This window comes from Hylobates moloch, unplaced genomic scaffold (assembly GCF_009828535.3).
Source record: "Hylobates moloch isolate HMO894 unplaced genomic scaffold, HMol_V3 SCAFFOLD_10, whole genome shotgun sequence".
In the NCBI taxonomy this organism is placed as follows: Eukaryota; Metazoa; Chordata; class Mammalia; order Primates; family Hylobatidae; genus Hylobates; species Hylobates moloch.
In genome coordinates this window covers 52,485,533-52,513,500 of record NW_026652285.1, presented here as the reverse complement: position 1 = coordinate 52,513,500, position 27,968 = coordinate 52,485,533, and the positions used below count along the sequence as shown (strand labels likewise).

The 27,968-nt window shown below is 39.7% G+C and overlaps 1 long non-coding RNA gene and 1 pseudogene across 1 annotated transcript; one reads left to right on the top strand and one right to left on the bottom strand.

Annotated features, from left to right (window-relative positions):
- The first annotated feature begins 13,125 nt into the window (after positions 1-13,125).
- On the top strand, positions 13,126-14,676 carry LOC131384430 (uncharacterized). Its single transcript, XR_009215272.1, has 3 exons — positions 13,126-13,233; positions 14,049-14,143; positions 14,568-14,676. It is a non-coding gene; the product is annotated as an uncharacterized LOC131384430 (long non-coding RNA).
- An 8,153-nt stretch (positions 14,677-22,829) lies between these two features.
- Positions 22,830-23,328, bottom strand: LOC116475181 (coiled-coil-helix-coiled-coil-helix domain-containing protein 2-like; annotated as a pseudogene).
- Between the last annotated feature and the right edge of the window lie 4,640 nt (positions 23,329-27,968).

Here is a 27,968-nt window from a genome sequence, read left to right as displayed (position 1 = left end):
GTCGTCCTCTGAGAAGTTCATAGTACTTTATGGATAACATCTAATTAAACTTTACAACATGCCTGGAAGTGAGGAATCAACTGTTATTGTCCCTGTTTTACAGATAGGAAACCATGCTATCTGAGACTTGGCTCACCTTGTTAGCGGCACATTAGAAAGGGGGCTTTAAATCTGTCTTCTATATCAATGCTGTATCCGTTATCTTTTCTTCCTGAAAACATCTAGAATTTTCATGTGTTGTAAGAAGAAATCAGATGAATCATTATTTCTATTTACTGAATGCTCTCCCCACAAATTGATGGCTTCCCTTTCCACCTAGGAAACGCTCTCATTCTGAAAATAGCCATGCGATGTAGGAAAAGAATTCTCATTTCACAGAGGAAAAGTTGAGGCTCAGAGAATGAGAAAGCATTCACCTTTACCCAGTAAGTGGCAGGGCCAGGATATAAGCCAGCTCTTTTCTACCGTAAAACTCATGCTGTCTTAATATGAAATAGGATGAGATTTCTACCCTCTATGCCCTAAGTTTGGAAACATTGAGGTGGGCTAAAATGCATGCATTAAGCATCCTCTTTAACGTCCTTAGCAAGTGCTTCATGATTTGGCCTTTGGATATCTCTTCTGCCACATCTCTGAATACTTCCTACCTCCCATTCCAGCAAAACGGGGTGACTTTCAGTTCTCTATTGCACCTCGCAGTGTAGCCTCCACACCCTAAAACTTGAATTTTCTTTTCAATACTCCACTAACCCTTTAATTGACTGACTTCCTCACTATCCCCAGGTCTCAGCTTAGGAGTCACTTCTTGGAAACAGTCTCTGATTCCCCCAGATTAGGCTAGGGGCCCTTCTCCTATTTTCATCAAGCTTTGGACTGTTACCATTGCAACACTTTCTACTGTGTATTGTAATTCCTTTTTACTTACGAACTCCACATCAGAATGACCATTTCTAATTGGTTCATAGCTGAAACCTCAGCACGTCACCATCATTTTTGGCATCAGTAGGTGTCTAAAAAGTTGTACTAAATGAATGAATCCTGAGTCTTAAATTATTTACATTATCTATCCCCCAGTCCAACCTGCCCTGGATTCTCACCTTTCCGGTAACCAACTGGCTTTGACAGCCTTCTCTCGGTGAACCTGAGAAGTTTGGAGACAGTCTTAGCTTCTCCATCCTAAAAAATAGAGACATTAGTTTTCCCTGCAGAGTTATCAGGTATTCACAGAAAGGCTAGGCTGTCTGTGGAGTCCCTTGTGCCTGGGATTTTTGGATGCCCTGTTAGGCCCCTGGCACTCCCCACCTCTGGTCACCCCAACCCTGGACATTAAGTGAGCTGCCCAGCCCCACCACTTGGGTTGTCTTAATGACTCCCAAAAAGCGTAATGCACAGTCTTCTTTATTCGTTTTCAGGCATTCCTTCATATAATTCATGGTGAATTGGATTCTCACCCTCTCTGCCATGCTGTTCATTGCACCCCACCTCATCAGACTGACTGAAGACCTCTGTGTTACCTGGGATGGTGGAAATTTATCTCCCATTTTACTCCCTCTCCCCACTCCACCCTCATTCCAAAGCTGTTGTTTCTGCCCTAAATTTACCCCTTCTTCTAACTGATTTTGTATAAAAGACTCTTACTGTGAAATCTTTCTCTTACTAAAAATGCCAACAACCACCAGCCACTTTCCCTTCCTCCCCAGTACACCCTTTAGCTGGTTCTTCTCTGTTCTTGGCACCTCCTAGAGGGAGGTTAATGTAGCCTGAATCTGGGAGTCAAGACTAACAGCTTCTTTTGAATAAACAGCCTGAACATACACACACATACATAGTGGTGTATACACACATACACAGACACACACACACATATAGACACACATATAAACACACACACACATATACACGTGTGGTAACATAGCTTTTAAAAAATATATATGTGTATATATATATATATATAAAGCCATATATATATACACACACATAACCATGCATATGTATATCTAGTTTTAATATACATACTTTTTTTTTGGTGAAGTCCAGGATGCAGAGAACAGACTGAAAAATGAATCATGATCCCCTTTCTTGACTGCTTTGAATGTCATTTTCTAGTAATCAGAACAGCCGAAGCCAACTAAAATTTTCATTTGAGGGAAAAGAAAATCTCCAAGAACTCAGCAGTCATGGTCTTAATAAAGTATATTTAACAACATGTAGTTTTTACACAATGTATTAGCGTTATTCATAAGGGTAGAAAGGCTACAAAAGCAGCAGTGAAAGGAAATGAATATTTTAAAAGAAGCTTTCCCCAACATATAAAGTAAAATCATGAATGCTAAAACATTTTATTGTCTGTTTTAAATTTTAGAGATGGCATTATCCCCTTTTAAAAAGTGTGTTAATCTATCCCTTCGATAGTAATTTACTTAGTTCCTGCTATGTGTTTGGAATATCTTTAATGCTACATAAATATAAAATCCTTTAAAAAGTGAGTGAATCCAAATATTTATAAAGCTCTTCTTTGAAGAACCAAATTTTTATCCTAATTGTCAAATGGCTACAAGTTATGCTGCCTTTATATTTCTATCCAACACATCTAAATAGTCTCTATTGCCCAAATGGTCACGTTTTCCTCAATCATCTACCGCATTCTCATCTTCCTCTTTCGTTACTTATCACGCCACTGCAGGACGCTAACACATGTATTGAAGGATTTCTTTTGATGTCAGAAATAATTCCTCTATCATGTAGGATGTAGTGAAGACGCAAGTATTCTTCCCACATATGGGAGAGAGGACTCCTCTTAAACAATCCAGGAACCGATAATAATCAAAAGCTCCTAACAGAAGCACAAACAGGCTTCAAAACTGCCCCGTGTGAAATTTCAGCCTTCTGCAAACAGGAGTTGAGTTTTGTGTTGGAAGTGCTGAAACATTAAGAAAAGAACTCAGAATTAGACCACCTCTGCAGAGCCCAGAGAGAGACAGGAGGATGGCTTTTCTTCCACATTTGATTTGTTGGAAACCAAATCCAAGGAGATTTTATAGCCTTTTAGAACTCATAAGCACTTTCATTTTATCTCTGTTTTATAGCCCTCCTCGCTGAGACCATAATGCACAGGGGAGATCTGCCAAGACTCCTGAACTCATCTATTCCATTTGTGTCTGTTGACAGAATCCATCCCATTGTCAGCTGCCACTTCTTCTGCACGAAGAAGGAGTCCATGACTTCGGAATATCAGATGGGATAAGGAGATGAGAACAGATTTCAGATCCAGAAAGACCTGGGGTCAAACTGACATAGCCTTTACCTGCCACAGATGACATAATTTTTATGAGACTTGGTATTCTCTTATGCAAGATGGGGAAATAATTATGTGCATCTCACAGATTGCTGTGGGGACTGAGGGAGGCCACACACGCTCTTTGTTCAAATCTTGTCAGCTGTATGCCTTTGCATTGGTTTCGGTAAAATGGAGCTAATGATAGTATCTATTTCACAGAGTTATTGGGATTGTTAAATGAGTTATTTTCTATAAAGTACTTAGAAGAACACTGGGTACATAATAGACCCCCATAAATATTATTCTCATTATGAGTGGTAGCAGCATATCTGAAGTCTCTAACACAGGGTCTGCCACATGTGGGTTGTCAACATATATTACTGTCACCCTACTTCTCCTTTATTTTGGGTAAGGGCTTTTATTTGGGGAAGGTTTTCTTGTTTCTAAAATTACATAGTGCTTAGCACATTGCAGACCTTTTGCTATTTTGCTATGTCTCTACAAAGTGACCTGACTGATTTGGAAAGATGAGTGAGCTCCGATTTTGTTTATGGCACCTGCACCTCATTGAACTCAGTTCATCTGAGTCAGAATCTTCATTAACCCTCAAAGTATTCAAGCATCCCATTTTGCTTTGACTCAATAACTAACTGTGGTTTTTGCTCTTTGTGGGCTGTTGACAGCAGCCTGGACTTTCACACGAACTATCGAGACGATCTATACCTCTATCAGTGGGGCCACAGGTACTGAATATCTAAAGTTACCTCCCTAAGCTCTGTCAAAATCGCCAAAATGCTCCTCATTAGAGACACAGCACTGGGTTAACATGAAAATGTTGTAGCTGAAGTAGGATAGACAGTGAGGGCTCATGAACACGGCAATTTTTGGCCAAGGTCCTTTCTTAGAGAGAATGACTGTCTCTTGGCCCCTAAATAATGGAACATAGGACAACTCAACTTTGATAGGAAGGAGAGATCCATGTATCCATCAGGAAGGGTGGACTTAGGTGGAACTGAATCACTAGAGGGGGCCATAGGAGCATGAAGGGCCCATTGGCAAAACCAAAGACAGGCAGGGAGGCATCATCAAAGCCAACTTCTGTAGCCCCTCTGCGCCTCAGTTTGGCCCTGTCAGCCATATGAATCACAGGCAGCATTTATTCAGTTGGGCTTGGCTGACATGTAGTTATGCATCCCAGTCTCAGCAGAAAATTTGGTTGGTCTTGATCAACTCAAATCCTCTCTCCTCCTGGTTTTGCCCTCTGTGCTTCTCTGCTGGCTCCTCAACAGTTTTTATAAATCCTAGGGTTGGATATCTTGGAAAGAGGCCAGGAAAAGCAAAATCAAGAAGGAAAATGAGGCTCCCTGAGTAGGCCCAGATTTGCTGAGTTTCACCATTTCCTTCCATCCCTTCTGACTTTGTGAGTCTGAATGTTAGAAAGTCTACTTGGGCCAGATTTCAGGGTAGGCAGCTGTCTAATATTCAACTTCTTTTCTTTTCTCTTTCTTTCTTTCTTTCTTTCTTTCTTTCTTTCTTTCTTTCTTTCTTTCTTTCTTTCTTAATAAATTTATCTGAAAAGTACATTAATTAACTTTACAATGATTAGAGATAGGAGTCAGATCATAACTAGCTACCAAAGAGCATAAAATGCCAGAATCAATATTACAGTAAAGATTTAAACTTCGTAATATTTTCATACATAATGCCTTGTACGTACAGTAATTTCTTAGCTAACTCGGTAGGGAAATATTCTAGTTTGGCCAAGTGAATCTGCTTGTTACATACTAATTCACCAACATTTCAAAGATCAGGCTAAGTCTTCATTGAAAAATGGGACCTCAGCTTTGACTCAATTTTTACCTATATGCAACTATGAATCAAACTTTATCCAACTGGGATTTTCAGTTTGGGATAAAATGGAATAAGCTATAAAACCTGAACAGAATGCATAGAGCATCTCTTTCAGGACTCTAAAAAGTAAATAGTGACAGATAGATTGGAAAAAACCAGAATTCAAAATACCACTAAATTGGTGGTGACTTTCCTTTTTTAAAAGTTTCTCCAGCCTGGACTCAAGTTAACCTGAAAGATGGAAGCAGCCATCAGCATGGACATAAGGAACACCAGGAGAAGCCCTGTCATCTAGGCTTGAGAAATGAGAAAATGGTTTGTTGGAAGCTGTGGGGGTCCATCCCACAGACCCTGACCCAACAACAGATGAATAACATACAGTGACACAGATATTATGTTTGTCAGTCTGGCTGAGAATCTGCTCATCTGACAAAGGGCTAATATCCAGAATCTACAATGAACTCAAACAAATTTACAAGAAAAAAACAACCCCATCAAAAAGTGGGCAAAGGACGTGAACAGACACTTCTCAAAAGAAGACATTAATGCAGCCAAAAAACACATGAAAAAATGCTTATCATCACTGGCCATCAGAGAAATGCAAATCAAAACCACAATGAGATACCATCTCACACCAGTTAGACTGGCCATCATTAAAAAGTCAGGAAACAACAGGTGCTGGAGAGGATGTGGAGAAATAGGAACACTCTTACACTGTTGGTGGGACTGTAAACTAGTTCAACCATTGTGGAAGTCAGTGTGGCGATTCCTCAGGGATCTAGAACTAGAAATACCATTTGACCCAGCCATCCCATTACTGGGTATATACCCAAAGGACTATAAATCATGCTACTATAAAGACACATGCACACATATGTTTATTGTGGCCCTATTCACAATCGTAAAGACTTGGAACCAACCCAAATGTCCAACAACGATAGACTGGGTTAAGAAAATGTGGCACATATACACCATGGAATACTATGCAGCCATAAAAAATGATGAGTTCATGTCTTTTGTAGGGACATGGATGAAACTGGAAATCATCATTCTCAGTAAACTATCGCAAGGACAAAAAACCAAACACCGCATGTTCTCACTCATAGGTGGGAACTGAACAATGAGAACACATGGACACAGGAAGGGGAACATCACACACTGGGGCCTGTTGTGGGGTGGCGGCGGGGGAGGGATAGCATTAGGAGATATACCTAATGCTAAATGACGAGTTAATGGGTGCAGCATACCAACATGGCACATGTATACATATGTAACAAACCTGCACACTGTGCACATGTACCCTAAAACTTAAAGCATAATAATAATAAAATTTAAAAGAAAAAAATACAAGGGTAATTAACATAGGAATGTAGAGGAGTCTATCTAAATCACTTGTTTACTCTTGTGGTCCTAAGACTAACCTTTGTCCATCTGTGGTGCATGATTGCTCTCTACTCCTGGGGGTCCGGCAACAGTAATCACCTTCTAATGGTGTTTACTTGAGACTTTTGTCATTTAATGTGTGCCGAATACATGCCAGGAGGGCCAGGGAGTTGCAACTCATTACAGCACTCTCCTGGGAGTCTGTAAGTGGTCTGGATAATATTCAACTTCTATGTTCTGCTTACATTGATTGAGCTTTGCCCATGGCAGGTACTGGGTGATGGGCTTTCTGAAACCTCACTTTGTTTCATCCCCACAACAGGCCCGAGGATGGCAGGAAGTAAACTGACTTCCCTAAGGTTTCATTGATAGTGTAAGTGGAGGTCCCAGATCTGCCTGACCAAAAGGTCTTGATCGGTCTTTTAAAGTTGCAGATGAGGTTGTTTCCTGGATGTGGGGAGTGAATCTTGGTGAGAAACTGAGGGTTTGAAGAACGTGAAAAAAATTGGAAAAATTGTTGTGGGAGTTGTAATATACTAAAATGAGACACTCAACAATGAAGGCTTGGTTGGAGATGGGGGCAGAGTTTCTGCTCAATAGGAGTGGAGAAATTAGTTGGGCTGAGACTAAAGATTGAGGATTTGTACAGAAACAAGATGTATGGTCTGAATGGCATCCCCCAAAATTTATATGTTGAAGCCCTAACCCTCAATGTGACTATTCAGAGATAGGATCTATAAGAAGGTAATTAAGGTTAAACGAGGTCATAAGGATGTTGCCCTAACCCAACAGGACTGGTGTCCAGAAGAAGAAGAGACACGGCCTGGCATGGTGGCTCATGCCTGTAATCCCAGCACTTTGGGAGGTCGAGGCGGGCAGATCATGAGGTCAGGAGTTTGAGACCAGCCTGGCCAGCATGGTGAAACTCTGTCTCTACTAAAGACACAAAAAGTTAGCTGGGTGTGGTGGCATGCACCTGCAATCCCAGCTACTTGGGAGGCTGGGGCAGGAGAATTGCTTGAACCTGGGAAGCGGAGGTTGCAGTGAGCCAAGATCACCCCATGGCACTCCAGCTTGGACAACAAGACCAAAACTCTGTCTCTAAAAAAAAAAAATAAAGAAAAGAGGAGACACTGGAGTTCTTGCTGCACCACGTGACGACACAGGGAGAAGGCAGCAATCTGCAAGCCAGCAAGGGAGTGCTTGCTGGAAATGGAATCAGCTGGCACCTTGATCTTGGACTTGCCAGTTACCCTAACTGTGAGAAATTAATTTCTGCTGTTTAAACCATCCAGTCTGTGCTATTTTGTTATAGAAACCCAAGCAAACTAAGACACATAAAGTCAAGGTGGGTTTTGTAAGCAAAGCAGTCAGGTAATTTTCAAGGAATTGGATGTTCTTTAAATATGCGAGAATGAACAAGACAGAAGTTAACAAAGTAGTGGTTAGAGAGGTCTAGAGAATTTTGAGTGGCTCATGGATTCCAGGTGTGGCTTTACCAGTGAGTAGCTTCAGTGGCACAGTAAGTGGAGTTGAGGAGGACGACGAACTGGGAATTGAGAATGTCAGCTGAATTGGCAACATAGATATACTGAGGTTGCTGAGAATAATGAGAGAAGAGGAAAGTAAATCAGAAACTAAAGACGTCCCCTCATATTTCTATCATATATTTCGCTAGCTCTAAGAAATGCATCATACATTATTTTCTTCTAGAAAGGGTCTTGTGGAGGAAGCATATAGTGACTTCTTTAATTTTGGGATTCTACACTGCCCATTATTTAGACAACCACAACCAAATGTATTCCTATCCTATAAGATTGCTATCATTTTCCGTATGTCTGAGGGGAACAAAAGGTGGCATTGTTTCAATGACCACTTTGGTGAGTGTACCTAAAGTCTTAGTTAACTACTGATGTTATAAACTAAAAATGTAATGCTTACTCATCTATTATAAGTGAAAGCTGCTCACTAATATCTTGTATTTTTGAGGTTTAGGGTTAATGAATAGGGTATTTTCTTTTTCTTTTTTCCCTCTTACCAGGAACCAAGTGGCCCTTGTCCCCCTTATTATAATTCAACTACGGATTTGTAGTCACTCACTTAAACAGCATGCAGATTTATATTTGTAGTATTTTCATAATTATTTTTAAAAATCTATGCATACATACTAGAAGGAGTTACATAAAAATATTAATAGGGTGGGTGGGGATGGTGAACTATTATGCTTTAGTCTTCTTTAATACTTTTCAGTTTTTGTTTTACCTTTTTTGTAATGGAAATGTGTTATTTTTATGAAAAAGCAAACCAACAACATTATACATAATATGTACTGACTATGCAAATAAATAATTTTTTATCCATCCAGATTCTTTGTGTCTTGCAAATGATACTATCATGAATTAAGGTATTGCTCAAAGAAGAGGAATTGGAACCTGTTTTGAGCACCTGCTGGATTAATAACTGCTTCTTCCGGGCAAGATTGCCTCCATGCAGAGTAGCCAATAAATCTCTTGTCACCTGGTGTACAGTGCCTCATTCAGAAAGAGAAATGACATACCTTTGCAAGCAGATGAACTACCAGAGATATGGACATCTCACACAAGGGTAATGCATCATCTCCCTCAATTAGGTACTGGCTCAAATCTGCCAGCTTAGGTAATTAGTACTACATCTCAAATAATGTTCCCTGCTATTGTAGGTTAAATTGTGTGCCCCTCACAAAAAGATGAGTCAAAGTCCTGCAAAGGTGATCTTGTTATCTCTACAGATGTAATCAAGTTCAGATGAGGTCATTAATATGAGTCATAATTCAATATGGTTGATATCTTTATTAGAAGAAGACGAGACAAAAAGACAGAGATACATGAGGAGAGAAGGCCCTGTGTGAAGGAGACAGAAATTGAAGTTCTGGAGCTGCAAGCCAAGGAATGCCAAGGACCACTGGCAGACTACCATAGGCTAGGAAGAGGCCAAGAAGGCTTCCCTCCTGCAGGTTTCAGAGGGAGAATGGCCCTGACACCCCCATGATTCTGGACTTCTCCTCTCTAGAACTGTGAGACAATGAGTTTCTTTTGTTTTAAGCCACCCTGTTTGTGGTGCTTTGTTATGGCAGCCCTAGGAAATGAATGCCCTGTAAAAGTACAATTGCTTATTTAGGACCACAGACATTTATTTAATAAACATTATCTTATATCTCTGTTCAAATCTTTGATGCGTGCAAAGGTATTCATGTAAGCTGGGAGCCTGCTGCAGATATTACTAGAGTTGCTTCAAGTTTCTACATAGAGTTAAATATTCAATGTGAAATGGGTTGAATACAAACTCTGGGTACAGAGGGCTGTCAAACAGGGTGAGGCACCGAATGGAAGAAAACTTCCTAAATTAAAACCAAACTTTCTAAATTAAAATCATGTGGCCACACTATATGGCTGGACAAGGTCAAATTCATAGCAAAAGAAAACTAAAATAGTCTCAGAAAGCACCTCAGGAGGAAGGTTTGATCACAGACAGCTGTTGTGGTGGCAAAGGATTTCCCATTTCCACCGGACCAAGATGGCAACCAGGTTCCATATTCAGCATCATCCCATAACAAAGGCTAGTTGCTGCCAGGAGCACTATGTGGAGTGGCATTGGATGGCTGATTTTAGGGACAGAAGGAAAGAGTGCTGGAACTAATTATCAATGTCTGCCATGGATATAGTTGATATAGTTGGGGGAAATGGTGATAACAGAGCTACAATATATTTAAACTCTGTTGTGAGTTACTATAGTGGTGCGATGATCACAGGCCACTGTCATACAAAACTTGATCACACTTCTGAGCTCCTGGCAGGACTTGAAACCATTCAAGCCTGAGGACTTCTTACAATGATAATATAGTAAGTAAGAGAAATAATTAAACACCATTTTTTGAGTGTGCTAAAGGAAATGAAGAATTTAAAGATAATTCCTAAGGGCTCCTTTGACATTTAAGTTTATTTAGATTCTTCTCATATCTCATTTTTTTTTTAAATGAAAGGTAATAGACTAGTGTTAGTAATTGTTGGCATTTTCTGTTGTAATAACTATGTTTTTTTTGTTGTTGCTGGTTTTTTTTTTTTTTTTTTTTTTTTTTCAGTAACAACCATGTAGAATGAAAATGCTTGCTCAATCATTCTGGATGTAGGTAACCATCATTATGGGATCCCAGAGTATTTGGAGTGAAAGGCTGTGGCATGCTCACCATTGATACCTGATGGCAGTGGGTCTACATTTTGATTATGACACTGAGAAGGAAGATGGAATACAACAATCTCTTGACTGGGGACTTGTAAATCTAAGCTCAAGTATGGAAGACTGTAGTGAGAATGAATTCCAAAATGCCACCTCAGTTGGGGTTAAAGAAGAGGCTTACAGATCATAGGTCAGCATACAGGTACACAGTCACCCATTTCTTGGATCCTGCACAGAGGCATGTTTGCACTGGCACCTGGTGGAGGCTCTGTGGTTGTGCTCCAGGGCTGGGACCCTTTCCGAGCCCCCTCCACTCCATTGTCCTCTTTTTTTAATGGGTCAAGCTTGAGAGCGACTTTTTTCAGGGGAATCAAAAAGACTCTTTGGGTGCCACACAGACTTAGCTTAAGTGCAGGTATTTGTAGTAATGGGTGGAAAAAGCCAGTTACCCAATCCATGGAGGTCTTGAGAGGTGTGTAGAGTTTTAGTCCTTCCTACTTCAGGGAAGACATCCTTCGTCCAAAGTAGTTATTTGTCAGGTAACCCAGAAAGCTCCTGGGGACATTTTGGGAAAGTTTTTAGTAGATTATATTTCTGTTGAAAGATAGAAGCTCTTATCTACCAGGTCTGTTTCTGTAGAGGGATTATAACTTCTGTTCCACTGTCGTGTGACCTGGCATTGTGACTTGTTTTGGCCAATGGCATGTGAGTGCAAGTGACATGTGACATTTTGAGCAGAGGCTCTAAGAGCTATCATTGCCGTTACCACCTCTTTTTTTTCTCTGCCTTGAGACTGATATGTCCCAGATGGGGGCTTTTTCTTCAGACTTTGTTTCCAAATAGAGCAAGCATGGAGTAGAGCTGTAGCCAATGTACAATGTGAATGAGAAATTAATGTTTGCTGCAGTAAGTGGTTGAAATTTTGGATTTGTTTGCAGCACAACCTGGCAAAAGCTGACCATAACATCATTTCAAAAAGCCACACACTATCTAAGGCAGTTATGGACTATCCCCATTTGTAGAAGGCAATTTCAGGAATCTAGGTAGAACCAAAGAGCTAATAGTCTTCAAATAAAAATTAGGTCCCACATTGGTGATTCCAAGGACTCAGAGAAATCTGAAGGCATATCTCAAACTAGAAAAGAATGCAATGAGGGAAAAGGACATGCAGGACATAATTGCTAATACTGTTATAAAAGATCAATACTAGACCAATATGTGGGGTGTGTGTGTGAGAGAGAGAGAAAGAAAGCCTGAGAAAGAAAGAACTAGGGGGAGGGGTTGAGAGAACAAGAGCTTGGAGAGTTTAAGATTGATTGGCCCAGCAGTGGCCTTTCTCTTTCTCCCAAAGAGACTGGTGTTTAAGAGTCTAGTCCTCAAATTGTGTGGTGAATATAGTAGTAGTTCCACCTAAGAAATGAAGGAATCCAGCTATTAGAAGACTGACTATAAATGGGAAGGGGGCCAAAGAAGAAATGCCTATACCTTCTCACAGGAAATATGAGAAGGGAACTGATCCACAGGGGAGATAGGGGTCAAGACAAGCAGTGAGGAACAAGGACCAGACAAGAACCCAACCTCTTAGAAACTGGGATACTGAGGTCAGAGCAGAGCTGGGAACAAACTGGATCAATACTGAAGCAGCGAGGTACCAACTTTATATTTCCCTCCAGGAAACTGCTTGGAGGCTGGAGTGGTTCAGAAGCTGCAGGAAGAATTTAAATGGTTTTATCTGTGTAGGTTATAGGACAGAATTACTACGTTCTGATGTTATGTGATAGGATAAAGGAGCAGGCTGATTATCTTTGTCTTTTAACAGATGTAATGAATCAAACTAGGCTAAAAAAAACCTCTCTCTTTTTTTCTCTAACTTCAGACAGCCTTCTCAAAGCTATGGGAATTCTCAGTGCATAGTGCAAGATGGCTGGTGGAAAGAATTCTTTTTTTCTTCAGTCTACAGATTTCTAGAGCTAAACAATGTGACCTGATATGTTCCCATCAAATGAATGATCACAGCTTTTGTAACATGATTTTTCTTTCTTTGTATTTCAGTATCAATGTGGCTTTACTACTGAACTAGCTTGCATTGAAGTTGCCTTAAATTCTTAAACAAGGGATCAATCATTTTCAAAGAATGATGTGGCAGAGATTGCTATTTGTCCCAATATCCATTTCCCCCCTCATCTTATTGTTTGTTGGCCAAACAATATGGAAGCTGCAGGAAGAATTTAAGTGGTTCTATCAGTGTGGGTTATGGGATGGAATTCTCAATTTTTAGCTAGGCGCTTGGCCACCACAACCAAAGGATACGTTTCTCAGTCTTTCTTAGGTCCTGGTGCGGAGATATGACTAAGCTCTGGCCAGTGGAAGGCCTGTGAGTGGGAAGTGTGCAAATGTGTATGAAGAAAAGGGCATATTCCCTTTCCTCTCTCCATTATTTTCCAGCTAGACTCTGGACAAGGTGCTGAGCTATCTTGAATCGTACAGTTGAGGACAATACTCTAAGGATGGTAAGTAAATAGCTGAATCCATAGCCTAGTAGACAAAAATGGCAAATCAGGCTTTTAGATGCTTTCCAGGAGAAAGCTGGAACAGGATACTGGATGAATTAAAAAATCAGAACTGATGTTGGGAAATATATATACCAAGAGAAATAGATACACAGCCAGGAATTTAGTCTTCTGCATTGCAGGAGTGGACAGAAGGAAGGAGGTTAAAGGCCAGAGAAAGAGCACGTTTTCTTCTGTTGACTTCCTTTCTGCTGCAAGCAGACTTCATTCCTGAGCATCATTACAGAGTCAGCATACGCACTTGTAAGGCATCTAGAGTCTCATTCTTCTTACTAAGCTTCCCTTTTTTTTTTTTTTTACATTGGTTGGAGCTTGCGATGCTCACCCAAACTTCTGCAATCTTTGTTACAATTGCCCTCATCACAAGAAAACATTATTGACCCAATGCACACAGCTCTACTTCTTTTCCATCCTCTTCTCCTACTTAACTCCTAATTACTCATAATGTGTTAGTTTAATCTCCCACAAGGAAGTCTTCACTGATTAAGGCTGGACTCCTGCTATATGCTCTCATAGTAAACTCTACTTCCACTTTCAGGGCACGTGACACGTTCTATTTGAAATGGCTTGCTGCATATATCTGGATTCTCCAAGAGGTTCTGTACTCCATGGAGCATAGGCTGGGTCTCTCTTGCCCACTACTGAATTGCTAGTACCTAGTGCAGTACTTGCATATTTGTGTACATTAGTAAAATGAATGTTTGGATAAGTCAGGTAATTGGTTGAGAAGTAGGTGAGTTCTAATTTCCTTATAGGTTCTGCATGGAATCCAACGCTCATATGATACATCTGAGCTGCCCAAGCCATTTTTCTGTCGTGTCCTACCCAGGAGTGATCTACTAAAAACAAGGTTTGAGCCTGTCTTCCCTCTTGCCTCCTCATGGAAAACTTAACTTGTCTCATGTCGTACTTTCTCAAATGCTTAATTTATGTCAATATGATAATGTTTATAAGGCAATTTAGGTGCTACTGGGTTTACACAGTAATCTTAGATTGTTTTTCAATGATTTTTTTAAGTTTTTAAATTGACAAAAATTGTACATATTTATCATGCACAAATGATGTTTTGAAATATGTATACATTGTGGAATGGCTAAACCAAGCTAATTAACACATGTATCACCTCACATACTTATCATTTTTATGGTCAATTGAGAATTTTTAATGAATAGCTTGACAGTGAAACAAATGATCTAAAAAAGTCTCAATTTAGAGATACATTGCTTTTGTTGACAGTACTAAATAGCACTATCATCTTTCCTTTCATTTTCCAGGGATTCTAGAGATATAATTTTCAATATTTTCATGAAAAGGGGCTATTTTGATTCTTCACAGAAGCACTGAGGAGAGGAAGGTTTGAAATTATTTTAGAGTCTCCTGCCAGACTGTGATGAACTCGTTTGTTTGTTCATTTTAGCAGGTGGTGTGCACCACTTTTAAGCTTGGCTTGTAAATCTCCCTTGTATGCTCCCTCATGCCCTTTCCTTTTTCAGCTCTCTGAGATGGTGACTTCACTCCTCCAATACCACAGTGACATTGGAAGCCATGTGCTGAACCCGGTAGAGCCACCATCAATCTGGATCTCTTTATAACTTTGTGTAGTAGAACGCCTGTTCCCTTTCTCACTCTGGAAATGTTGGGACAAGATTCTTCACGAGTTTCTCCTGTTTCTGCAGATCTTTCAAGCAGAGGCACTGACAGCTTTTGTTCTGGACTACATATTTTTATTAATTAAACTTTTTATTTTGAGGTAATTGCAGAATCAGATGCAGAAATAATACAGAGAGATCTTGTATACACTTTACTCAGTTTTCTCCAATGCTAACATCATGTAAAACTATGGTGCACATCACAACCAGGATATTGACATTGATGCAATCTAACAATCTTACTCAGATTTCCCGAATTTTACTCATACTAGTTCGTGAATATGTGTGTGTGCAATTGCATAGTTTTATGTAATTTTGTCACATTGCAGATTCATGTATCCTCCACCACAGTCAAGATACAGAAACGGCTCCACCATCACAGAAATCCCTCATTTTGCCCTTTTAAGGCCGTGTACCTTCTTTTCTTCCTATACCGCTAACATCCAAAAACCAAGCAATATGTTTTCCATCTACATATTTTGCCCATTCAAGAATGTTACATAAAATGCAAGCATGTAACTTTTTAGGATTGACTTTTTTGACTCAGTATAATTTCCTTAAGATTCATCCAAGTTATTGCATGTATGAACAGTTTGTTTCTTTTTATTGCTCAGTAATATTCCACTCTATGGATGTATAACAGTTTGTTTAGCCACTCACCCTTTGAAGGACAGGAGATTTCTTTCTGGTTTTTAGCTATTATGTATAAAGCATCTATGGACATTTATGCACAGGTTTTTGTGTAAACATAGTTTTTATTTTTCTGGACAGGAGGCCCAAGAGTGCAATTGCTCATTCATACAGTAGTTGCATTCTTAGTTTTTTTGAGAAATTGGCTTGCTCAATTCTGGAGTGGCTGTAGTATTTTATATTTCTATTGGCAGTGTATGAATAATACAGTTTTTGTATTGTTGCCAGCATTTTGTGATACTACCATTTTGTCTATTAAGCGTTCGAATGGGTATGAAGTGATATCTCACTGTGGCTTTAATTAGCATTTCCCTAATTGCTAATGATGCTGAATATCTTTTTATGTGTATATTTGTCATCTGTACATCTTCTTCAGCAAAATTTGTGTCTTTTGCTTATTTTCTAATTGGATTTTTTTTTTTTTTTTTTTTTACTGTTGAGTTTTGAGAGTTCTTTACATATTTTTGATACTAGTCCTTTGTTGGATATATGTTTTGTAGCTATTAACATTTTCTACCAGGCTATAACTTGTCTCATCAGTGTCTTACATTTATTTTATTTTATTTTTTTACAAAAACTGCCTTAAATTTTCCTTTCATTGAGTAAGAAACTTTCACAGATCAGAGGGGAAGACATTTAGGACCTTTCTGTTCTAACTAAGCCAATTTTAAGGCACACAGTCAAAACAGTATTACTCAAACTGTAGACATTGTACACTTCACTTACTAACTTCATTATATTACTTCCTTACTTGAAAATTTTCAATGATTCCTAATTACCTCAAGGATAAATGCTGCATCCTTAAACCAAAATACCCCATGTTTTATAGAACTCATGAGTCTGATTACTTTTTCACTGTCCTCTCAACATAATGTGGGAATTCTTAACTTTTTATCTTTTGTTGTTTTCATTGTCCTTACCAAACAGTTTCCTTCCTCCTCTCCATTCATCCACCTGTGTTGAAGGATGGGTTCAAATGGACTGATATGGAGCTGTGGGGAGAGTGGGGAGGGGAAGAAGAGATAAAGAGAGGGCACCTAGTTAGCAACTTTGTTAATCCAGGGGAAAGACTGCACGGCCTGAATTAGCAAAGTGGACTAGGTGGGGGGTTGTCTTGGTCCATGTTGTGTGGCTGTTAACAATACCACAGACTAAGTAATTTATAAACAATGGAAATTTATTTCTCATGATTCTAGGGGCCAGGAAGTCTAAGGTCAAGGGGTTGGCAGCTTTGGTGTCTGATGAGGGTCTGGTCTCTGCTTCCAAGATGGGGCCTTAAATGCTGCATCCTCAAGAGAGGAGGAACGCTCTTTCTCACACTACGGAAGAATAGAAGTGAGTGAGAGAGGCGCGAACTTGCCCTTTTGTAATGGCACCAATCCCACCAGTGACGATGGAGCCCTCATGCCCTGATCACCTCTCAAGGGTCCCACCTCTTAATACTGTTAAAATGGCAATTGAATTTCAACATGAGTTTTGGAGGGGCCAAACATTCGTACACATAGCAAGGGGTAAAATGGCGAACTAAAATTCTATGAGGAAGAATAATGGACAGAAGAGCGTTGGGGCTATGGGAGCTAAAGAAACTCCTTGGAAGAAAGAAATTAGGGACTTGACTTGAGAGAAAAAAGTGATACACCCTACGTTTTTCTTTTTGTTTCCCTCACCTTGTCTTTCCCTTCCTGGATATTGAGGCCTTATGTGGAACCAAGTCGTGGAGTCCACACTGCCCACTGCTCCATATTCTCCAAGCCCAACTTCTCACCAGTGGGATTCCTTAAGCTCCTCTGTCTTCTTCTAGACAGCTTCACTCACTCTGGTAGCTGGCAATGAAGAGGGAATGGCATATTCTTTTTTTTTTTTCCTCCCAAGATAGAGTCTCGCTTTTGCGAGTTCTTGGCTCCCTGCAACCTCCGCCTCCTGGGTTCAAGCAATTCTCTGCCTCAGCCTCCCGAGTAGCTGGGATTACAGGCACCCGTCACCACGCCCGGCTAATTTTTGTATTTTTAGTAGAGACGGGATTTCACCATCTTGGTCAGGCTGGTCTTGAACTTCTGACCTTCTGATCCACCCGCCTCAGCCTCCCAAAGTGTTGGGATTATAGGCTTGAGCCACCGCGCCCGGCTGGAATGGAGTATTCTAAACTTAGTTGTCTTTCTTTCTTCCCCTTCTCCATTCTAGAAGCAGGCAGCATTGGTTTTGCAGCTCCTAGCTCACTAGGTCTGTTACAATTAACAAGGGAGACTAACTTGACCTCTTGCAAACAAATTTTGAAGGGTGGCAACTCCCTTTATCATTGGTCCTCTGTGCATACGGTGGTATGTGGCCTATAAACGTAGGGATGATGGAGCTGCAGACCCAAATTGCACCATAATCCAAAATTATCCCACAGATAACATCTCCTCTCGTCCACGATTAACGCTGGAAGTTACTACTTAGGCCAGCTCCTTGATTCAAATAACAAGGGGCCGTTCCACCACCCCTAACTGAATAAATAATAGATTTTTAAGTTGCTTTTAGACAAAAATTTCTCTTTTCTATTTTACTGCTTGTTCTTCCCTCCTGCCCTCACCCGAGTCTACATACCTTTCCCTTGAAGCAGAAACATAAGTCTGCCATTTAACAAAACCCCAATAACGATCCTTCTTGAAAGGACAAGGGCTAATAATCACTCCCCATTTAACATTCCAGTCACGTGATGGTGAAGGAGAATAAATCAGTTAGACAGCAAGATGCAGCACAACTAATTTTCATGTAAAAGGGGGTGATTGCTTTTTTTTTGAAAACCATTGTGATTTTTTAGAGCGGTTAAAGCCTAAACATCCTTGTCTATCAGTTTATGAATTATTAATAATAAAAGAGAGAAGAAAAAAGGCTTTCTTTTTCTAAATATCATCTGCTAAGCCACCATGACCTGAAGAGGCTCACACTGATTCCTGATTTACATAGTCCCAGTTGGAAGTTAATGAAGACTGCTGAGCCACCTTTCAACATGCAGATAAACCTTCATGTATTTAAAAGCAGGGAATCTGTGCTTGTTCCTGGCAAATTATTCATCTAAGATCTGAAGTTTCTGACACCGCCTGCGTCAGATAAACTGTCACCCAAATTGCAAACTAATTAGTGATTCAAACATTTTCGAGCTGATTGATGACAGAATAATTTACGCTTGTTTCTCAGTTTCCAGCTGGCACGGGCTGCTGACTGGAGCCCTAATTAACGCGAGTACATCAGTCATGTTCTGCCAAGGCAGCACATACAATTAAAAGGCAGTTTAAATGGAATATCACATTAAAAAGGCTGGGAGATGCAAATGTGAGGAAACAGAGCTTTCGGAAGAAATGACAACAAAAACCCCAAAACCAAAACAGAATGGAAAAAAGATTTTTTTTTTTTTAATGGAGAAGTAAATTGTACTCTGCATTGAGTATTTAACAAAAAAATAACCGAGAGGAGTCAAACTGGGCATACTAAATATTTTTGTATTTAAGGAGTTTTATTGAGATGAGTGTTTACTGCTCTTTTTAGTGCACACAGTTTGGAGAATAGCTTTAAAAATATGTTCTCAAAAAAGGGAGCCGCCTCTTCCTCCTGAGCAGTGTTGGGATGGGCGGGATTCCTTAAAGGAGTCAAAGATTGTTCCTGCTCACCGACTCATCAGTTCTATCTTCTGGGCTGAGTTCACAGTGACTTTCTCTTGGTGGCTCTGGTCCCCACCCTCCTTTGGCACTTTGGTCTACCCCAAGCCCATGAAACTTAGAACTGCCTCACATTATTTATGTTGCTTGTTTTAAAATGTTTTTAAAGAGACTATTTTTTAAGGCAGTTTTAGGTTCACAGCAAAATTGAGCAACAAGTACAGAGTATATCCTTAACACACATACAACCTTCCTCGCTATCAGCATCCCACTGATATTTTTACTGTGTCCACAATTTTCCCTTTTCCAGAATGTCGTAATAGTTGAAATCATACAGTATGTAGCCTTTTTTTTCAGGCTGCCTTCTTTCACTTACTAACATGCGTTTAAGAATTTTCTGTGTCTTTGCGTGGTTTGAGAGCTAATTTCTCTTGAGTATTCAATAATATTCCATTGTCTGGATATACCACAGTTTATTTCTCCATTAGCCTACTGAAGGACATCTTGGTTGCTTCCAAGTTTTTGCAAGTATGAATATAGCTACTATAAATTTCTATGTGAGGACATACGTTTTCACCTCCTTTGGGCAAATACGAGGGAGTGTGATTGCTGGAGCATTCATTAAGTTCTCACATGTACATGCTTTACCTCTTTCAAACTGCAAGCTGCTTGAGGGCAAGGAGCATATCTTTATCTCTTTGCATTTCCCACAGAGCATGGCATGATGTTTTGCAGAGAATAAAAATACATTGTATTATAATTTCTGGTTTACGTGGTTTTCTATAGCTTCTTCTCTTCTTCTCCTCCTTCTTTCTTAACATTTCTTGATGGCTTTATACAGTCCAGGGTAACTATGCAGTGTTTTTATACTCATATAACAATACCTATAATAACTCGTACTGTGGGTACAATGATTACTTTCTGTTTTTTGATAAGGAGGCAAACTCAGAAGTCAAATAAATTGCCCAGGACCATGTAGCCAGTGAGTAAAAGAGCTGGGCCTCCTAAGGATGAACTGGATTGCTTCTCCTCTGAGGCTGCAAACTTCCTTTAGTGCTCTTAAATAATCTAAGAATTCTCAGGACCCTGGAGCTAGTAAGTAGCAAAGCCAGGTTTAGAAATTAGATTTACAGAGTTCTTCTAATCCATTATCTGTTATAGTATTTATGCTGAGTAGACATACATAGATTTTGTTCATCCCCAGTCTTTGATTCCAGAAAGGACTCTTTCTGAACTTCAGAAACCATTCGTTCTACAAATAATTGGTGAGTACCTGTTCTGTTCTATGCACAGAGCTTGGCTCTGGAAATACTGCTGTGTAAAAATCCAAAGTCCTACCCTGTGAGCCTACAGTCTAGAGAGACATTGATTGTATGTTAACACAATCGTGATTAATGAATCACGACTAGGGCAGGTGTTAAGAAGGGAAGAGTGTGATGATGGGGTAAATGTGAGGGGGACTGTTTAGCTCACTTTCAGGAATTGCACCATAAGAATGTGACTATGCAGCAGAAAACTGACAAGGGTATAGACTGAGGTAGGAATGTACTCCAGCCATCGAGGTATGGTCTGTGTAGGTTACAACCATGCTCAGATGCAATGGAGGGAAACTGATGTTATGAGCGAAGAGGAGGAGATGTCTAATCATGGGTTAATCTCACAAAATACGTGGAAGTTGCAACTTCGTAGAGCCACTAATCTCCTGAGGAGCAAGGATATAAATACCTATTTGAGGGCCACAGATATTTCCCTTCTCCAAAAATCCTAAGGCAAGAATATGTTATAAGAATTGGCTTCTCTAGGTGGGCCCATCCCTGAATGGACAGGTAATGCAGGGTCTCCTGAATGTCATGTACATTGTGTCTAGTGTCCTACTGTGTGCAGAGGGCAGAGAATCCAGTGTAGCTTTAAAGAGGAGTGACTGGTTACTTTTTTCCTTTTGAGTATCTGTATGTATGTACATATATATATATATACAAAAAAAACCTAATAAACAGAGATCTACTTGTCAGCCACCTAATAAATGAATGTTATTATTTTGCCATACTTACTCTTTCTCTGTTTTAAAGAAAGGACTATAAGATGACAGCTGAGGTGCAACACCCATCCTTTCCCTTTCCCTCCCTTCTCAGAGCTAACTATCAACTGAAGGTGGTCTGTATTTTTTTTTTTCTTTTTGAGATGGAATCTCGCTCCGTCGGCCCAGCTGGAATGCAGTGGCATGATCTCGGCTCACTGCAACCTCTGCCTCCCGGGTTCAAGTGATTCTCCTGCCTCAGCCTCCTGAGTAGCTGGGACTACAGGCACAAGCCACCACGTCTGGCTAATTTTTGTGTTTTTTAGTAGAGACAGCATTTCACCATATTGGCCAGGCTGGTCTCAAGCTCCTGACCTCATGATCTGCCCACCTTGGCCTCCCAAAGTGCTAGGATTACAGGGTGAGCCACCGCGCCCAGCCTGTATTTTTAAAAAAACTTTTACTTTTAAGTTGTATTTATAATTTTACTATAGAAATAGCTATAAAAATATGATTCTGTGTATTTAAAAAAATTTACACAAATGGTATGCTACTGTGTATTTCATTTGCAATTGTTTTTTAAATCACCATTGTGTTTCTGAGATTTATCCAGGTAGAAGCAGTCAATTCATTTTAACTCTTGTATACTTTCACAAAAATGAATTAATCTCCAGTTCTATTATCCTGTGTCTTACAGATGAAAGCTGTTTCCACTCTTTTCTGTTATAAACAGGGCTGCAATGCACATCTTTGGACAGTCTTCTTAGGCTCATGTGTGGGAATTCCTGTAGAGTGCGTTTCTGGAAGTGGAATTGCTGAGTTGTAGGCGATGCATGCATGGAGTCAGGCTGACTAGGAACTACCAAATTGTTTTCCAAAGTGATAATACAAATTATAACCAAATTATATCCTGCTTTCCCACATTCTTGCCACCACTTGATGTTTCCACAATTAAAAGTTTTTCCAGTCTTTCAGAGGCGAAATGATATTTCATTGTTGCTTTAAGTTGCATTTCCTTGATTATTAGTGAGGTAGAGACCATTTTCATTAGTTTATTGGACATTTAGATTTTTGTCTTTGGTGAGTTGCTGTGTATATCCTTTGTCTGTATTCTTAGGGTGTTTTATTATTAGTAGTAATTATTTGTGGGAATTCTGTATTTATTCTGGATACTACTGTTTTATCAACAAATAGTTCCCTCTAGTATATAACTTGTCTTTTAAATTTGTTTAAAAGTTAGGATATGATTGATTTCTAACCAGTGCCATGGAACATAGTCTTTCACATGAGAATTCTTTATTCAAAGTCATTTTTTTTTGGAAGAAAATGACTTTATTCTAATTAACTCACAAAGAATAAAATCATAACAGCTAGTTTAAGGAGGCCACACAAACATTTGCCCAATCCCAGATTCTACAGAGTAGGAACACCCCCCCTTCCATTTCAATTCTGAAGCAGGGAAGCTAGGAATGACAGGAGTGGTTTAACTGATGGTTACACTTTATACCCTCACTATCAATTCTATTTTTATACTAAATTAATTTAGTTTTGAGAGCTGATTTTCCATCTCTCCAGGTTGAACTTCTTGATTAGGCCAATCTGTTTGCAAGTTGGCACTGTTTCAGCACCTCACTGAAACCCTCACAGAGCTTGATGTCACCCTGGTTCTGGGCACACTCCAGAAACTGATCTCATAGAAGCAAGGCTGCTGCTGCTGTGCCGGCTGGGTTCCCCGAGGCTCCTGGTAAGTAATGTCAGGCCTCGCAGGCTCAGCATTACTTCCTCCACTGAAGCCCCCAGTAATGGCGTGACCCAGTATGTGCCCCACAGCAGAGCCCACAGCCACGCCAGCTGCAGTGGTTGCCATCTGGGCCATCAGACCTGGCTGCCGGGGCGCAGCAGCAGAAGAGCCAACTGCAGATGGGGGTGCCGCTGCTGGTGGCTGAGCGACTGGTGCTGGCCTGGGTGCAGCTCTTATCTGAGGGGCCCGGCTGGCTGGAGGGGCCATGCGGGACGAGCGGCTTCGGCTTCCACGCGGCATCCTAGGTACGCGACGGCTCGGCCTCTGGACGTGTGACCTCAAAGTCATTTTCTTAGGGATTTCTGTAATTGGTCCCACAATGCTGGCACGCCTAAAACTTTTTGGGATTTCTATCTTGGAATTGCATTCAAAGTCAGTAGGACAATTAATGAAGGAAATGAGTTTTGTTCATTTAGAGGCAGAGTTGACAAATTTTTCTGTAAAGTGCCCAGATAGTAATTATTTAAAAATGTGCAGGCTAAGTTGCACCTACTCAACTCTGCTGTTGTCCTGAGTGAAAGCAACTGTAGAGAGCATGTAAACAGTGAGCATGGCTGTGTTCCAATACAACTTTATCTACAAAAACCAGGCTGTGGGCCAGATTTGCACTAGAGTCACTGCTTTACAGTCACATACTACTTTTGATTGGTAAACTTATTGGACAGTGTGATTAATCTTTATTTACAAAATTTGGTAATGTATGTCATTTGGTTGCTGTCAGTAATGAAATTCACTCTGAAAAATGAAGAGCCACCTCTACTGGGAATATGAATGTTGAAAATAAGGTGAGATAGGATACAGAGGGAATGAGAAAATCAAACAGCTAGAAACATTTGAGCCATGGCACATAACCTTCCAATGCAATCACTTTAAAATCTCCTGGGCTGACTAAATGCTGTGAAAACACCCCCAAATCTCAATGACGGCACAATAAGCTTACTTCTCCCTTTCTTACTGAGCCAATGTAGGTTAATTGGAGTCAGAGGAATCTAGTTTCTTTCCCTTTAGTGGTTCAATCATGTCTCAGATGGTCTTGAGAATCTCCAACAGCTGCTCTGTGTGTGGTTAAGAGATGAGGAAAGAGAGGGAATATGGTGACTGTGCTGAAGGGTTTATAGCAGGCCTTAGGTGGAGGGTGCATTGTTCCCTTCTGCCCACATTTTAGTGGCCAGACTCAGTCATATGACCACACCTAACTGTAATGGAGGCTGATGAATGTCATGTGGATGTACTTACTTTCTCTGGCGCTGAGAAATGTATTTGGTTGGTGCAAAAGTAATTGCAGTTGTTTGGTAAAGCAATTGGCAAAACCACAGTCACTTTGGCACCAAGCTAATAATATAATCATAAGCTCAGGAAGAAGAGGACATGATAGGATGAACATCTAGCTAGTCTTTAGTATATCATTTGAAGAGCACAGAGTCTTTTAGGGATAAGAGTTATAGTGTTTTTGTTGTTGTTGTTGTTTGTTTGTTTGCTTTAGTGAGCGTATTACTACATAGCCACATTTTATAAGTAACAAATGGTTAAAACTCTGTGTCCTAACCAAGCACCAGGTTAACCTGTATGTTTATATTTGGTGATGCAAATAAATGATTCATTAATCTGAGCTAATGCCTACCTAATGCACAACAGAAGCATTACTGCCAGATTTTTACTTCATGCACCCCTGAAAGGGAACCAACGTTTCCAAAATGAAGACACAGTACGGTTTAATTTGAGGAAAGAATAACATAAGACAAGTCTGTAAGTGACCAATGCTCTTTTATCCAAGTTTGCCAGAACTGCGCCAAGGGGAAGGCACACGCATGGTGATTTGAGAAAACCATTCATTTAAGCGGCATGCCTTCTTTTGGGAACTAGGGGAATCATGTGTGCTAGTGTAAAAACTCTATTACAACTCCTCAGGAGATCATAAAGTATAAAAATCACAGGATTTGGAGTTTTTGTTTCTGGCTTCTATAAATAGCATCTGTGAGACCTTAGGTACATTTTTGTTTTACTTTCTTTGAGCTTCAGTTTTTTGTCTTGTAAAATGGACATAAGATCTACCTTGTAGGGCTGCTGTGAGAATTAAATTAGAAGATGTATGTAGAAGCAAGTACACTATGAATTACAGATCCCTTTCCTCTCCTTTACTGCCAGCTCAGTCATTTACTAGTTGTTTGAACTTAAGAAATTCTCTTTACCTTTCTGGACTTAGTTTTCTCATCTGTAAAATGAAAGTATTGGGTTAAATAATATCTAAATTCTTTTGAGCTCTAAAATTCATGGACAAAGTGTCAGAGTTTCTTATAAATGACTTTAGCTCAAATGGAATATTTTAGGGGCTTAAGAAAAATATAATTTTGAACATAAAGTCATTCTTGAAAAGCACTTTTATGATCTCTTGTGTATATGTGTATATGGAGGCAGATTAAAGTAAGATGAAAGGAACTCCATGTGCAGTAGCTGTTTTTCAGTTACCATATAAACCAGGGTAAGGATTTAAGATAGAGCAGGTCTCTATTTCCATACCTCTTGATAATTTCCCCTCCTTTGAATATTCACTCAGCTCAAACATCCCTTATGACATTGGCCTTGTTTTCCTTGTCCTTAAGATTCTTATACAAATCCTAACCCCCTCCTAAATTGTTTAGGTTGGCACAAAAGTAATTGTGGTTTTTGCCATTGAAAGTAATGACAAAACGGCAATTACTTTTGCATCAACATACTTTTCTTTGAGAGCAGAATCTATGTCCTATTCTGGTCACCTTTATAGATCCTTCCGTAATGACTAGTATAACAGGGTTTGGCAAACTTTTTGTGTAAATATTTTTGGCTTTGCAGGCCATACAATCTTTGCCACAATGACCGAACTCTGCTGCTGTAGCTCAGAGCCATAGACAGTACATAGAAGAACATGGCTGTGTTCCCAAAAATACCTTTTTTATTGCCCCTGAAATTTGAATTTCATATAACGCTCACAAAATAATATTCTTGTTTTGATATATTTTTTAACCATTCAAAAATGTAAGAACTATTCTCAGCTCATAGATTGTACAAAAACAGGCAGCAGTCAGGCTTTGACCCAGGGGTGATAGGTGTTGACTCTGTTGTATGCCATAAATTCTTATTAGTGTTTGCTGCTGAATTCAACTAACTATGGATTTAATTACTAATTTTTATTTTCAAAAGTGGCACATAAGGCAGTGTCCTCTCGCTATCCTGTAAGATCTAGAATTTCTCATAAAAGCCTATGATGCCTATGGATTACTGCTTTGAACAGAAACAATAAGGATATTTATGTAATAACTTTTCAAACAATGAGAATAATTCCCACTGACTGCAATAAGCTTTTCTCAAGAGTGTTGGGGCTACCTTTTGTTTGTTGATGAAGTGAAAAATATTTAGTATAAATTTTATGATAAAAGAGAAAGGGAGTGACCTTTGATATCTAGAATAGAATCTTGGTTCTATTTCTTGCCAGCTGTGTTCTTGGTCAATCTACTAAACTTAGATCTGAGTCTCTGTTTTGTCTTCTGCCACATGGGGATAATAATACGTTTATTACAGGATTGGTCTGAGGATTGGAGCTAATGTATGTGAGGACCTGGCACAGTTCCTGAAGCATGGTCCACTCTCAATAAATATTACCCAGCATCATCAGACTCTTCTCTTCCTTTTGAAGAGTGAACAATTAGGGATCCTGAAAATTTGAAACATCTTTGAATTGCAAATTCTCCGTGGATGTTTGAACCTAGAATGCAAACATGAGAGGCCTTCATGACTCTGGTTTTATAACTTGCAGCCCTATGGTACTCTGTCCAATTAGGGCTAGACACATAGGAATGCCAAAGAGAAGCACTGCAGCCATAGTGGGAAAAATTAATTTGCAGAACAAAAGCAGAAAATCTTCTCTTTTACAAGTGAAGTCTTTGTTCTCATCTGTTGTCAGTTATTAGGGGATTTACTGAACCTAAGAACCTCATCTTTTGTATTTCTGAAAAAAAAAGGAAATAAGAAGAATACATGGTTAATATAGAAAAATCCATGAAATAGAGAAATCTTTAGTGAATAGTAGGGGTTGTAAAAGTTTTGGGGCCAAAGAATATTGGGGATATAAATCAATTTTTAAAACGTAAGTCATTTGGAAAAAGCAGACTTCCATTGGCTTGTGATGCAGTGCCATGTGGCTTGCCATTTAGCTAACTTGAAAACCCAGTTGCTGGTGGGTTACAGAATGGGAGTGATTTAGAGGAGAGAACAGCTGCTTAAACAGCAGGTTGTGGGAAATTCCACCACAGGAAGAGGGTCAACCTACATGACTCGTCTAGGTCAAAACACAAATCAGAAAAAATGCAGATTGACTTATAAAAGGAGTCAACTTACTCATCAGAATATACAGTTTTGGCTACAGCTTTAAATCACCAGTGGCCAAATCATTTGGTTATTAACTTTTTTCTGAACCCACTCAAAGTACCTGGTGAATGAAAATGTTGGCTGCTTGAACTTTCTATGCCCTCTTTTGGACAGGAGGGAAATGTACTACTTTTTCTATGATTGCTTAGTACCTAGGTTTGTGTGGAGGCTTGCAATTTTAAAAACACAATTAATTTCAATTCAACAGAAGTTTATGTAGCAACTGTTATGGATTGAATTATGTCTCCCCAAAAGATGTTAAAATTCTATAGGGTCTTTGCAGATGTTCGAGCTAAGATGAAGTTATTAAGGTGGGCTCTAATCCAAAATGACTGTGTTCTTATAAAAAGGGAAATGTGGGCACCAACAGCACACAGGGAGAATGCCCTGTGCACATAAAGGCAGAGATTGGGGTAATACATCCTCAAGCCAAAGCATGCCAAATATAGCCAGCGGACCATCAGAATCTAGGAGAGAGA